Consider the following 13,492-nt stretch of genomic DNA (forward strand, 5'->3'; position numbering starts at 1 on the left):
CGGCCGGTGGGGCGTTCGGGTGCGGATGCGTGCACTCCCTGCCTGCCCCAGTTTCCTCTGGCGTGTCCTCCCCGCCCCGGGTACTAAGTTTTCCCTCCACGTCGGCACCTCGTTCCCGGAGGCGCTATGTAGATCTTCTGTGACTTCCAATGTGAATGCTTTTGAAAACTCGCATTCCTTATTGTGTCTCTGGTAGGAAATAAGAAGGATTCAAACTATCCATGGAATGCGGACTTCAGATGGAGCTATGTTGCCGAACTCGCTTCCGGTTTCTGCCGGTCTCTGTGCACACGGGCCAACAGTCTATTCTAAGAACCGTAGCATGTGACGCAAACGAAAGAGTTGATTTTCCTTTCCCACATACACTTGGTTTTTGACCTCTTTTGAGGAGATTTTCAGAGCGTCTCTTGTAGTATCGAAGAGAAGGATTTCCTATCAACACCCTCGTCTTGCTCGTGACTTTCCAAGGAATGTTTCTACTTCTTAATCCTTGAGAATATTTTCTAAAGATTCAGACTTTTGAAAAGTGTCTCTAGATGTCTTCTCATCTGGATTCTTCCATTATGTTACCGTGAACGAATAGCCAACCGTTTAGATTCTCTTCTTCTGCAAAAATGGAGAGGATCCAATTTTTCCTTTCCTAGGGTAACGTGGTCATGTACTTGGACAACTTTAGAATGTGTCCTGAATTCAGAGCCGGTCGGTCAGCCTTTGCGGAGGCAGGCGTGTGAGGGGCGACAGCCTCAGGGACTGAGCCTCCACATCTTCAATCGGACCCTCTCTCCGGGGGCCACGGGGCAGGGTCCGGGCAGGCCGGGGGCGGCAGCCGGGGCGGGGGCTGAGAAGGCGGAGGGGGCCCACCCGCCTTCCAGCCCAGGGGGGCAGGACAGCAAAAGAGGCAGACAAAGAAAAACAAAAAGCCCAAGCCAACGGCCAACGGCTAACTGCCAACTGCCAACTGCCAAGGGCCGCGCTCGGCCCGGTATTGTTCCCCGCTGCCGCCTTCCAACCCAGGGGGGCGGGACAGCAAAAGAGGCAGAGAAAGAAAAACAAAAAAGCCCATGGCCAACGGCCAACTGCCAAATGCCAACTGCCAACTGCCAACTGCCAACGGCCGCGCTCGGCCCGGTATTGTTCCCCGCTGCCGCCTTCCAGCCCATGGGGGCGGGACAGCAAAAGAGGCAGAGCAAGAAAAACCAAAAAGCCCACGGCCAACGGCCCACTGCCAACTGCCAACTGCCAACTGCCAACGGCCACGCTCGGACGGCCAACTGCCAAATGCCAACTGCCAACTGCCAACTGCCAACGGCCGCGCTCGGCCCGGTATTGTTCCCCGCTGCCGCCTTCCAGCCCATGGGGGCGGGACAGCAAAAGAGGCAGAGCAAGAAAAACAAAAAAGCCCACGGCCAACGGCCCACTGCCCACTGCCAACTGCCAACTGCCAACTGAAAACAGCCAAGCTCCGCCCAATATTGTTCCCCGCTGCCGCCTTCCAGCCCAGGGGGACGGGACAGCAAAAGAGGCAGAGAAAGAAAAACAAAAAAGCCCACGGCCAACGGCCAACTGCCAAATGCCAACTGCCAACTGCCAACTGCCAACAGCCGCGCTCGGCCCGGTATTGTTCCCCGCTGCCGCCTTCCAGCCCATGGGGGCGGGACAGCAAAAGAGGCAGAGCAAGAAAAACAAAAAAGCCCACGGCCAACGGCCCACTGCCAACTGCCAACTGCCAACTGCCAACGGCCGCGCTCGGCCCAGTATTGTTCCCCGCTGCCGCCTTCCAGCCCAGGGGGGCGGGACAGCAAAAGAGGCAGAGGAAGAGAAACAAAAAGCCCACGGCCATCGGCCGTGCTCTGCCCGGTGTTGTTCTCCGGCAGCGGTCTCCCATCCAGGTCCCTACCGGACCCGACCCTGCTTAGCTTCCCAGATCAGACGAGATCGGGCGCCTTCAGGGCGGTGCGGCCTCAGACGCTGGGGGGCGCTCCGCAACGCCCCAAGAGGCCGAGCCGAAAACGGCCCCTCCCAGGTCAGGGCGGTCCCTCCTGCTGCCCCTGGGCTTCGCTAGACAGCCCTCTGCAGATCGGGGCGGGGGGCGCGGGGGGGCGAGGGCAGGGGGAGACTGACGGGTCTGGCGCAGGGTCGCGCACACCCCCTCTCCCCCCGGCGCAAACACGGAAATGCCGCACCACAGTCCCACACCCCAGCTAGCAGACCCGCGGGCTGGCACGCGCTGGGACGGACTTCCAGGGGCGGAGAGTGCGCGAGAGAGGGCCCTCCGCCGACCCACGCGAGGGCACGGTGGGGAGGGGCTTTGGGGCGGGGCCGGGAGGAGGAGGCAGGGCCGCGCCAGCCGCTGGTCCGTCACCCGGAGGTTCTGAAGATCTGCAGTGTCCCCCCCCCCCACCCCGCCACCCCACCCCCGTCTGGGGAGGACCGTTCTGCCCCGATTCCCCTCAGGGCCTGCGTGTGGCAGCAGCCCCCGCGCGGGAGCGGGGGGCGGCGGGGCGGGCCAGAGCCCGCTATCCTGTAGCCCGGTGGGGTGGGGTTTGGGGTGGGTAGCCACGGGTCGGGGGGCCGGTGGGTGGTTTGGGTTTGGGTGCGTGCGCTCCGTGTGCTGTTGTGTGTCCTCTCTGCCCGGGTGGCCGGAGACTCGCCCTGTGCGGCACGCCGGTGTGTCTCTCGGAGCCCCGTCGGCGGCGAGGAGCCCGCCCGGCGTGAGGCCCGGGCCCGAGGCCCGGGTGTGCGGCGGAGAGAAAGTGCACGGTGGGCCGGGTGTCCGGGGGCCCAGGACACGGTTTGCCGCCGTGGGCTGTCCCGCGCCGGGTGTACGCGATGTCCCGGAGTGCGGGGCGGCGGGTGCGGGGTCCGGGGGAGAGCAGACCCAGCGGCACTTAGGGATCCCGCCGCCCGGCCCCGGCCCGGTGTGGGGCCCAGGGTTGGGGCTCCGCTGCCGGCCCAACGGAACGCCTGGGACGCTCTGCCGCTGCCGCCACCTGGCGGTGGTGCTGCAGCGGGGGAGAGGGGAGGAAGCCCCGGGCGGGGGCACCGGGTCGCGCCGAGGGGGGGGAGGGGCCGGGGCCCGAGGGCGAAAGTGGGGGCGGGCGCAGAAGGCGGGGGGCCCCCCCACCCCCGACCCCCCGGCGGGCGGGACAAAAGAAGAAGCAAAAGCCTACAGCACCCGGTATTCCCAGGCGGTCTCCCATCCAAGTACTAACCGGGCCCCCGACCCTGCTTAGCTTCCCAGACCAGACGAGATCGGGCACGTTCAGGGTGCTATGGCCCTAGACGGCAGCGGCCGTCCCCGGACGCCTCGAGAGGCCCAGCTGCTACGCGGCCCTCCCGTCCCAGCGCCCCCCACCCGACCCCGCGCCCTCCTGCTGCCCAGTAGGTTTCAGAGCCTCGCTCTCTAGCTGCTACATACACACCAAACACTCAACACTTTGCCACACACACATACACCAATGACAACAAAATTCAAACACTCAATAGCACATCTATTCGAAGCACGGAGGACACAAACGGGAGGACATTGTGTGACTTGTCACATTCTACAGACGTCAGGAGCCCACATGAAGGCTCAGGGAAATATGCCAAAGGAGTGTGACGTGGCTCAGAGCTCCTTGGACATGAGCAGACTGGCTTCGGCGGACGGCAGCTCTTACATTTTCACAGTGGAGCCGGAACAATAGAAGGTTCCTTCCTCGCCTTTCCTACTTCATGCAGTAGGAACCAGTCCACGGTTCTATGGTGCATGGCTACGGTTATTCTGTGGGATCCTGCAAAGGAGAAATGCTGTTGGTGTCTTTGGGTACTGGGAATCTGGGTGTGAGAGGAAGAGGTGAAATCGATCAAGTCATGTAAAAAAACTCTCAGTTCTCAGTTTGAACTTGGATTATCAGTGTAAACTCAATGTGTTTTCCTGTAATTTTCTTTTCTTTTCTTTCTTTCTTTCTTTCTTTCTTTCTTTCTTTCTTTTTTTTTTTTTTTTAAGTTTTTCCACGGAAAGTGCTGAGACCTAGGTGCGAACTCGACACTAGTGCATTTCACCAGCATCTAGATTGTGGTCTCCGCCAACCATCGTTATTAAACGGTCCTAAGACTTACTGGAGACATACGCTGACTTGAGGTCTGGGGCGGGAAACGCACGCTTCTCATACTGGGAAGCACGGATGCTACCATATCCAACAGGACGAGGGTCACGTCAAAAGACACAGGAACCAGAATGAGTAGACTCCCGTTTGCCAAACACAGGACGGTTTGATCGCCAGCAAGTCTAATAATTGCAAGATATTGAAACACGTTCAATACGTTTAAATCCACGATGAAACCCCTCACAATGCAAAAATAGCTCGGGTCACTGCGGACAGCGGTAGGAAACAAAGGGAAATGGTGACAACCGGGGCTGCCCCCGACTAGTCGCGATGCATGGACACTCTTTCAAAAGACATCTCAACCCCTCACAAGGTATGGACTGTATTTGGACTGGATTCAAAGAAACTGGAATGAGCGTGTGTGTCTCAGGGAAACGCAAACATTGAGTACTTGCTGTTATCTCTAACACGGTGAAATTTTTACATGGAATAATGTGGGTGTGAGTACACTGAAAAAGGGAAGAAAGCCTCTACCTTTGATAGAAACATATTGACTTTTTATCGTTGGAGGGATATTCTTAAGGGGATCATGAACTTAAGGTAGGAGGGGTATAAAAGAAACAAGATCTGGCCAGGGGTTGGTGATTTCTTGAGTCAGGGTAGTGAGAAAGTATTCTACTATTCTTTCCGATTTTGTTTCTATTTCAAATTTTCCATCATAAAAAGTTTCCAAAGATACCATGAAGAGGGTCAAAAACAAGCTTCAAACAGGACAAGGTATCTGTAGCCCATATAATCGGCAAAATATTACTGTTACAGAATATCTACGTTTAATACGCTTAATACGCCTTTGGCCCCGTGTCCTCATTATTGGTCAAGGAAATACGGAATAAAAAATGAAGCCAGATATAGTTTCCAACTCACCAGATTGAGGAAACTTAAGAAACTGATCACTGTGTTGGCTTTGAGGAAAACTCTTGCACACACCCTGCTGATATGGGAGGCGAAATTATAGGACCATTTGGAAAACACTGTAGCCTAAATGGAAATGAATAAACACTGGCATAATTCAGGAGCAAGCATATTCTCTGAGTAGCACGTACCAGAGAGAAGATAGGGCACATGTGACCAGGAAGCATCTAGGGTAATCCTCACGGGAGCCCCTTGTACACGGACCTAGTCAAAGATCGGATAAAGATACTTCGACTGATTCGTGCAGTGCCATTCTCTAGCAGCGCTGATGAACTGCAGCTTCCTGTGTAAGCGAGGAGTATTCTCCAAACAGAAGGTTTCCCCTGGCACACAAGTTACCCAGAAGGAATCCAGAATGGTTCCACATCTATTCTATAAACTGTGAAATTAACAAACTACCTCAATGAGATAGTCCTATAACAGAGAGCAAAAACTTTCAAAGGAAAAGCAAGGAAAAGGATGACAGTCGAGATGGGATTTGTTTGGGAGAAGCGTTTTTGTGGTTCCACGCCTTGAGAAAAAGATACACAGCGGCTTCCCACATATGCATCAACTCCCATTTTTATAAGGTGAGTGGTGGGGTTTTGGTACGGTTAATTCGATTTAATATAATAATCATAATGATAATCATGATCATTATCATCATTCTTTAGCATATCCCTTTCCCAAATTAAAAGAAAAAGAGAAAGAAGCAGATTGTAAGTTTCTAGTTATAAACCCTGTTTAAATGGGATTATTTATTAATGTGGGGGAAATGATTAGTTTGGGGACTCTGTGTCCGTCTATGGAGGACTACGGGATAGCCTCTCCATCGATTGGAGCCATCATGTACGTTTTTGCTAAGTTTTCCATCTAAGTTGGCACCTTTGCCCCGTAGGTGCTGTGTGGATTTTCTGTGACTTTGAATGTTATCCTTTTCAAGAATTGCATTCATTATTGTGTATTTGCGAGGAAATAAGAAATATCGAAACTATCGATCGAATGTTGATTTCATCTAGAGCTATCTTGCTGGACTCCCCTAGGATTTCTACAGGTCTCCCGTGCATAGGGGAAAACATTCTATTTTGAGAACCGTAGGAGGTGAGGAAAATGAAGAAAGGTGATTTTCCTTTCCCATATATTGTTAGTGTTTTCCCTTGTTGTAGTACGTTTTTGGAGCGTCTCTTGCAGTATCGAACAGAAGGATTTCCTATCAACACCCTGGTCTTGCTCGTGACTGTCCAAAGAATGCTTCTACTTCTTAAGCCTTCAGAATATTTTCTAAAGATTTAGACGTTTGAAAAGTGTCTCTAGATGTCTTCGCATCTGGATTCTTGAATTATGTTACCGTGAACGAATAGCCAACTGTTTAGATTCTCTTCTTCTGCATATGTGGATAGGGTCCAATTTTTCCTTTCCTAGGGTGGTAACGTGGTCATCTCCTTGGACAACTTTAGACTGTGTCCTGAATTCAGAGCCGGTCGGTCAGAAGTTCCGGAGGCCCGGACCTGCGGCAGGTGTGTGAGGGGCGACAGCCTCGGGGACTGAGCCTCCACATCTCCAATCTGACCCTCTCTCCAGGGGCCACGGGGCAGGGTCCGGGCCGGCCGGGGGCGGGAGCCGGGGCGGGCGCGGAGGGCGAAGGCCCCCCCCTCCCCTTCCCAGCCCAGGGGGGCGGGACAGAAAAAGAGGCAGAGCAAAAAGCCTACGGCACCCGGGATTCCCAGGCGGTCTCCCATCCAAGTACTAACCGGGCCCGACCCTGCTTAGCTTCCGAGATCAGACGAGATCGGGCGCGTTCAGGGTGGTCTGGCCGTAGACGACGGTGGCCGCCCCCCGGACGCCTCAAGAGGCCGAGCTGCTGGGACGCGTCCCTCCCTGCGCCGTCGGGTCCCTCCCGCCGCCCTGGCCCATCGCTAGCCCACCTGCCAGTATCGGGGTGGGGTTGGGGGGCCAGGCGGGGCCTGACGGGTTTCGCGCGCGCACCCCCCCACCCCCACCCAAACCACGGGCGCACCACCGTCCCACACCCCGAGGAGCAGACCCACGGGCACGCGCGCAGGGACAGGCTTCCACGCGTGGGGGCGGAGGGCCAGAGCCGGAGAGTGCGGGAGACAGGGCCCTCCGCCGGCCCACGCGAGGGCACGGTGGGGAGGGGCTTTGGGGCGGGGCCGGCACGAGGAGGCAGGGCCGCGCCTGCCGCCGGTCCTTCACCCGGAGGTCCTGAAGACCTGCAGTGTCCCCCCCCACCCCGCCACCCCACGCCCGTCTGGGGAGGACCGTTCTGCCCCGATTCCCCTCAGGGCTTGCGTGTGGCAGCAGCCCCCGCGCGGGGGCGGGGGGCGGCGGGGCCGGCCAGAGCCCGCTATCCTGTGGCCCGGTGGGGTGGGGTTTGGGGTGGGAAGCCACGGGTCGGGGGGCCGGTGGGTGGTTTGGGTTTGGCTGCGTGCGCTCCGTGTGCTGTTGTGCGTCCTCTCTGCCCGGGTGGCCGGAAACTCGCCCTGTGCGGCGCGCCGGTGTGTCTCTCGGGAGCCCCGGCGGTGGCGAGGAGCCCGCCCGGCGTGAGGCCCGGGCCCGAGGCCCGGGTGTGCGGCGGAGAGGAAGTGCACGGTCGGCCGGGGGTCCGGGGGCCCAGGACAAGGTTTGCCGCCGTGGGCTGTCCCGCGCCGGGTGGACGCGACGTCCCGGAGTGCGGGGCGGGGGGTGCCGGGTGTGGGGGAGAGGAGACCCAGCGGCACTCAGGGATCCCGCCGCCCGCCCGGCCCGGTGTGGGGCCCAGGGCTGGGGCTCCGCTGCCGGCCGAACAGGAACGGAACGGCTGGGACGCTCTGCCGCTGCCGCCACCTGGCGGTGGTGTTGCAGCGGGGGAGAGGGGAGGACGCCCTGGGCGGGGGCAGCGGGCCGCGCCGGCGGGGGGGCGGGGGAGTGCCAGGGGCCGAGGGCGAAAGTGGAGGCGGGCACAGAACGCCGGGGCGCCCCCACCCCCGTCCCCTCGGCGGGCGGGACAAAAGAAGAGGCAAAAGCCTGCAGCACCTGGTATTCCCAGGCGGTCTCCCATCCAAGTACTAACCGGGCCCCCGACCCTGCTTAGCTTCCCAGATCAGACGAGATCGGGCACGTTCAGGGTGCTATGGCCCTAGACGGCAGCGGCCGTCCCCGGACGCCTCGAGAGGCCCAGCTGCTACGCGGCCCTCCCGTCCCAGCGCCCCCCACCCGACCCCGCGCCCTCCTGCTGCCCAGTAGGTTTCAGAGCCTCGCTCTCTAGCTGCTACATACACACCAAACACTCAACACTTTGCCACACACACATACACCAATGACAACAAAATTCAAACACTCAATAGCACATCTATTCGAAGCACGGAGGACACAAACGGGAGGACATTGTGTGACTTGTCACATTCTACAGACGTCAGGAGCCCACATGAAGGCTCAGGGAAATATGCCAAAGGAGTGTGACGTGGCTCAGAGCTCCTTGGACATGAGCAGACTGGCTTCGGCGGACGGCAGCTCTTACATTTTCACAGTGGAGCCGGAACAATAGAAGGTTCCTTCCTCGCCTTTCCTACTTCATGCAGTAGGAACCAGTCCACGGTTCTATGGTGCATGGCTACGGTTATTCTGTGGGATCCTGCAAAGGAGAAATGCTGTTGGTGTCTTTGGGTACTGGGAATCTGGGTGTGAGAGGAAGAGGTGAAATCGATCAAGTCATGTAAAAAAACTCTCAGTTCTCAGTTTGAACTTGGATTATCAGTGTAAACTCAATGTGTTTTCCTGTAATTTTCTTTTCTTTTCTTTCTTTCTTTCTTTCTTTCTTTCTTTCTTTCTTTTTTTTTTTTTTTTAAGTTTTTCCACGGAAAGTGCTGAGACCTAGGTGCGAACTCGACACTAGTGCATTTCACCAGCATCTAGATTGTGGTCTCCGCCAACCATCGTTATTAAACGGTCCTAAGACTTACTGGAGACATACGCTGACTTGAGGTCTGGGGCGGGAAACGCACGCTTCTCATACTGGGAAGCACGGATGCTACCATATCCAACAGGACGAGGGTCACGTCAAAAGACACAGGAACCAGAATGAGTAGACTCCCGTTTGCCAAACACAGGACGGTTTGATCGCCAGCAAGTCTAATAATTGCAAGATATTGAAACACGTTCAATACGTTTAAATCCACGATGAAACCCCTCACAATGCAAAAATAGCTCGGGTCACTGCGGACAGCGGTAGGAAACAAAGGGAAATGGTGACAACCGGGGCTGCCCCCGACTAGTCGCGATGCATGGACACTCTTTCAAAAGACATCTCAACCCCTCACAAGGTATGGACTGTATTTGGACTGGATTCAAAGAAACTGGAATGAGCGTGTGTGTCTCAGGGAAACGCAAACATTGAGTACTTGCTGTTATCTCTAACACGGTGAAATTTTTACATGGAATAATGTGGGTGTGAGTACACTGAAAAAGGGAAGAAAGCCTCTACCTTTGATAGAAACATATTGACTTTTTATCGTTGGAGGGATATTCTTAAGGGGATCATGAACTTAAGGTAGGAGGGGTATAAAAGAAACAAGATCTGGCCAGGGGTTGGTGATTTCTTGAGTCAGGGTAGTGAGAAAGTATTCTACTATTCTTTCCGATTTTGTTTCTATTTCAAATTTTCCATCATAAAAAGTTTCCAAAGATACCATGAAGAGGGTCAAAAACAAGCTTCAAACAGGACAAGGTATCTGTAGCCCATATAATCGGCAAAATATTACTGTTACAGAATATCTACGTTTAATACGCTTAATACGCCTTTGGCCCCGTGTCCTCATTATTGGTCAAGGAAATACGGAATAAAAAATGAAGCCAGATATAGTTTCCAACTCACCAGATTGAGGAAACTTAAGAAACTGATCACTGTGTTGGCTTTGAGGAAAACTCTTGCACACACCCTGCTGATATGGGAGGCGAAATTATAGGACCATTTGGAAAACACTGTAGCCTAAATGGAAATGAATAAACACTGGCATAATTCAGGAGCAAGCATATTCTCTGAGTAGCACGTACCAGAGAGAAGATAGGGCACATGTGACCAGGAAGCATCTAGGGTAATCCTCACGGGAGCCCCTTGTACACGGACCTAGTCAAAGATCGGATAAAGATACTTCGACTGATTCGTGCAGTGCCATTCTCTAGCAGCGCTGATGAACTGCAGCTTCCTGTGTAAGCGAGGAGTATTCTCCAAACAGAAGGTTTCCCCTGGCACACAAGTTACCCAGAAGGAATCCAGAATGGTTCCACATCTATTCTATAAACTGTGAAATTAACAAACTACCTCAATGAGATAGTCCTATAACAGAGAGCAAAAACTTTCAAAGGAAAAGCAAGGAAAAGGATGACAGTCGAGATGGGATTTGTTTGGGAGAAGCGTTTTTGTGGTTCCACGCCTTGAGAAAAAGATACACAGCGGCTTCCCACATATGCATCAACTCCCATTTTTATAAGGTGAGTGGTGGGGTTTTGGTACGGTTAATTCGATTTAATATAATAATCATAATGATAATCATGATCATTATCATCATTCTTTAGCATATCCCTTTCCCAAATTAAAAGAAAAAGAGAAAGAAGCAGATTGTAAGTTTCTAGTTATAAACCCTGTTTAAATGGGATTATTTATTAATGTGGGGGAAATGATTAGTTTGGGGACTCTGTGTCCGTCTATGGAGGACTACGGGATAGCCTCTCCATCGATTGGAGCCATCATGTACGTTTTTGCTAAGTTTTCCATCTAAGTTGGCACCTTTGCCCCGTAGGTGCTGTGTGGATTTTCTGTGACTTTGAATGTTATCCTTTTCAAGAATTGCATTCATTATTGTGTATTTGCGAGGAAATAAGAAATATCGAAACTATCGATCGAATGTTGATTTCATCTAGAGCTATCTTGCTGGACTCCCCTAGGATTTCTACAGGTCTCCCGTGCATAGGGGAAAACATTCTATTTTGAGAACCGTAGGAGGTGAGGAAAATGAAGAAAGGTGATTTTCCTTTCCCATATATTGTTAGTGTTTTCCCTTGTTGTAGTACGTTTTTGGAGCGTCTCTTGCAGTATCGAACAGAAGGATTTCCTATCAACACCCTGGTCTTGCTCGTGACTGTCCAAAGAATGCTTCTACTTCTTAAGCCTTCAGAATATTTTCTAAAGATTTAGACGTTTGAAAAGTGTCTCTAGATGTCTTCGCATCTGGATTCTTGAATTATGTTACCGTGAACGAATAGCCAACTGTTTAGATTCTCTTCTTCTGCATATGTGGATAGGGTCCAATTTTTCCTTTCCTAGGGTGGTAACGTGGTCATCTCCTTGGACAACTTTAGACTGTGTCCTGAATTCAGAGCCGGTCGGTCAGAAGTTCCGGAGGCCCGGACCTGCGGCAGGTGTGTGAGGGGCGACAGCCTCGGGGACTGAGCCTCCACATCTCCAATCTGACCCTCTCTCCAGGGGCCACGGGGCAGGGTCCGGGCCGGCCGGGGGCGGGAGCCGGGGCGGGCGCGGAGGGCGAAGGCCCCCCCCTCCCCTTCCCAGCCCAGGGGGGCGGGACAGAAAAAGAGGCAGAGCAAAAAGCCTACGGCACCCGGGATTCCCAGGCGGTCTCCCATCCAAGTACTAACCGGGCCCGACCCTGCTTAGCTTCCGAGATCAGACGAGATCGGGCGCGTTCAGGGTGGTCTGGCCGTAGACGACGGTGGCCGCCCCCCGGACGCCTCAAGAGGCCGAGCTGCTGGGACGCGTCCCTCCCTGCGCCGTCGGGTCCCTCCCGCCGCCCTGGCCCATCGCTAGCCCACCTGCCAGTATCGGGGTGGGGTTGGGGGGCCAGGCGGGGCCTGACGGGTTTCGCGCGCGCACCCCCCCCACCCCCACCCAAACCACGGGCGCACCACCGTCCCACACCCCGAGGAGCAGACCCACGGGCACGCGCGCAGGGACAGGCTTCCACGCGTGGGGGCGGAGGGCCAGAGCCGGAGAGTGCGGGAGACAGGGCCCTCCGCCGGCCCACGCGAGGGCACGGTGGGGAGGGGCTTTGGGGCGGGGCCGGCACGAGGAGGCAGGGCCGCGCCTGCCACCGGTCCTTCACCAGGAGGTCCTGAAGACCTGCAGTGTCCCCCCCCACCCCGCCACCCCACGCCCGTCTGGGGAGGACCGTTCTGCCCCGATTCCCCTCAGGGCTTGCGTGTGGCAGCAGCCCCCGCGCGGGGGCGGGGGGCGGCGGGGCCGGCCAGAGCCCGCTATCCTGTGGCCCGGTGGGGTGGGGTTTGGGGTGGGAAGCCACGGGTCGGGGGGCCGGTGGGTGGTTTGGGTTTGGCTGCGTGCGCTCCGTGTGCTGTTGTGCGTCCTCTCTGCCCGGGTGGCCGGAAACTCGCCCTGTGCGGCGCGCCGGTGTGTCTCTCGGGAGCCCCGGCGGTGGCGAGGAGCCCGCCCGGCGTGAGGCCCGGGCCCGAGGCCCGGGTGTGCGGCGGAGAGGAAGTGCACGGTCGGCCGGGGGTCCGGGGGCCCAGGACAAGGTTTGCCGCCGTGGGCTGTCCCGCGCCGGGTGGACGCGACGTCCCGGAGTGCGGGGCGGTGGGTGCGGGGTGTGGGGGAGAGGAGACCCAGCGGCACTCAGGGATCCCGCCGCCCGCCCGGCCCGGTGTGGGGCCCAGGGCTGGGGCTCCGCTGCCGGCCGAACAGGAACGGAACGGCTGGGACGCTCTGCCGCTGCCGCCACCTGGCGGTGGTGTTGCAGCGGGGGAGAGGGGAGGACGCCCTGGGCGGGGGCAGCGGGCCGCGCCGGCGGGGGGGGCGGGGGAGTGCCAGGGGCCGAGGGCGAAAGTGGAGGCGGGCACAGAACGCCGGGGCGCCCCCACCCCCGTCCCCTCGGCGGGCGGGACAAAAGAAGAGGCAAAAGCCTGCAGCACCTGGTATTCCCAGGCGGTCTCCCATCCAAGTACAAACCGGGCCCCCGACCCTGCTTAGCTTCCCAGATCAGACGAGATCGGGGACGTTCAGGGTGCTATGGCCCTAGACGGCGGCGGCTGTCCCCGGACGCCTCAAGAGGCCGAGCTGCCACGCGGCCCTCCCGGCCCAGCGCCCCACACCCGACCCCGCGCCCTCCTGCTGCCCAGTAGCCTTCAGAGCCTCGCTCTCTAGCTGCTACATACACACCAAACACTCAACACTTTGCCACAAACACATACACCAATGACAACAAAAATCAAACACTCAATAGCACATCTATTCAAAGCACGGAGGACACAAACGGGAGGGCAATGTGTGACTTGTGAGATTCTACAGACGTCAGGAGCCCACATGAAGGCTCAGGGAAATATTCCAAAGGAGTGTGACGTGGCTCAGAGCTCCTTGGACATGAGCAGACTGGCTTCGGCGGACGGCAGCTCTTACGTTTTCACAGTGGAGCAGCCGGAAGAGTAGAAAGTTC

At 56.5% G+C, this 13,492-nt stretch overlaps 2 non-coding genes and 3 pseudogenes across 2 annotated transcripts; all 5 read right to left on the reverse strand.

Moving 5' to 3' along the window:
* Positions 1-3,163: 3,163 nt before the first annotated feature.
* Positions 3,164-3,284, reverse strand: LOC123627892 (annotated as a pseudogene).
* Positions 3,285-6,741: 3,457 nt separating this feature from the next.
* Positions 6,742-6,860, reverse strand: LOC123627801. Its single transcript, XR_006731507.1, has one exon. It is a non-coding gene; the product is annotated as a 5S ribosomal RNA (ribosomal RNA).
* A 1,200-nt stretch (positions 6,861-8,060) lies between these two features.
* LOC123627893 lies at positions 8,061-8,181 on the reverse strand (annotated as a pseudogene).
* A 3,457-nt stretch (positions 8,182-11,638) lies between these two features.
* On the reverse strand, positions 11,639-11,757 carry LOC123627911. Its single transcript, XR_006731520.1, has one exon. It is a non-coding gene; the product is annotated as a 5S ribosomal RNA (ribosomal RNA).
* A 1,202-nt stretch (positions 11,758-12,959) lies between these two features.
* Positions 12,960-13,080, reverse strand: LOC123627902 (annotated as a pseudogene).
* Positions 13,081-13,492: the final 412 nt, after the last annotated feature.

The sequence above is a fragment of the Lemur catta genome, chromosome 27, assembly GCF_020740605.2.
Source record: "Lemur catta isolate mLemCat1 chromosome 27, mLemCat1.pri, whole genome shotgun sequence".
Taxonomy (NCBI): Eukaryota; Metazoa; Chordata; class Mammalia; order Primates; family Lemuridae; genus Lemur; species Lemur catta.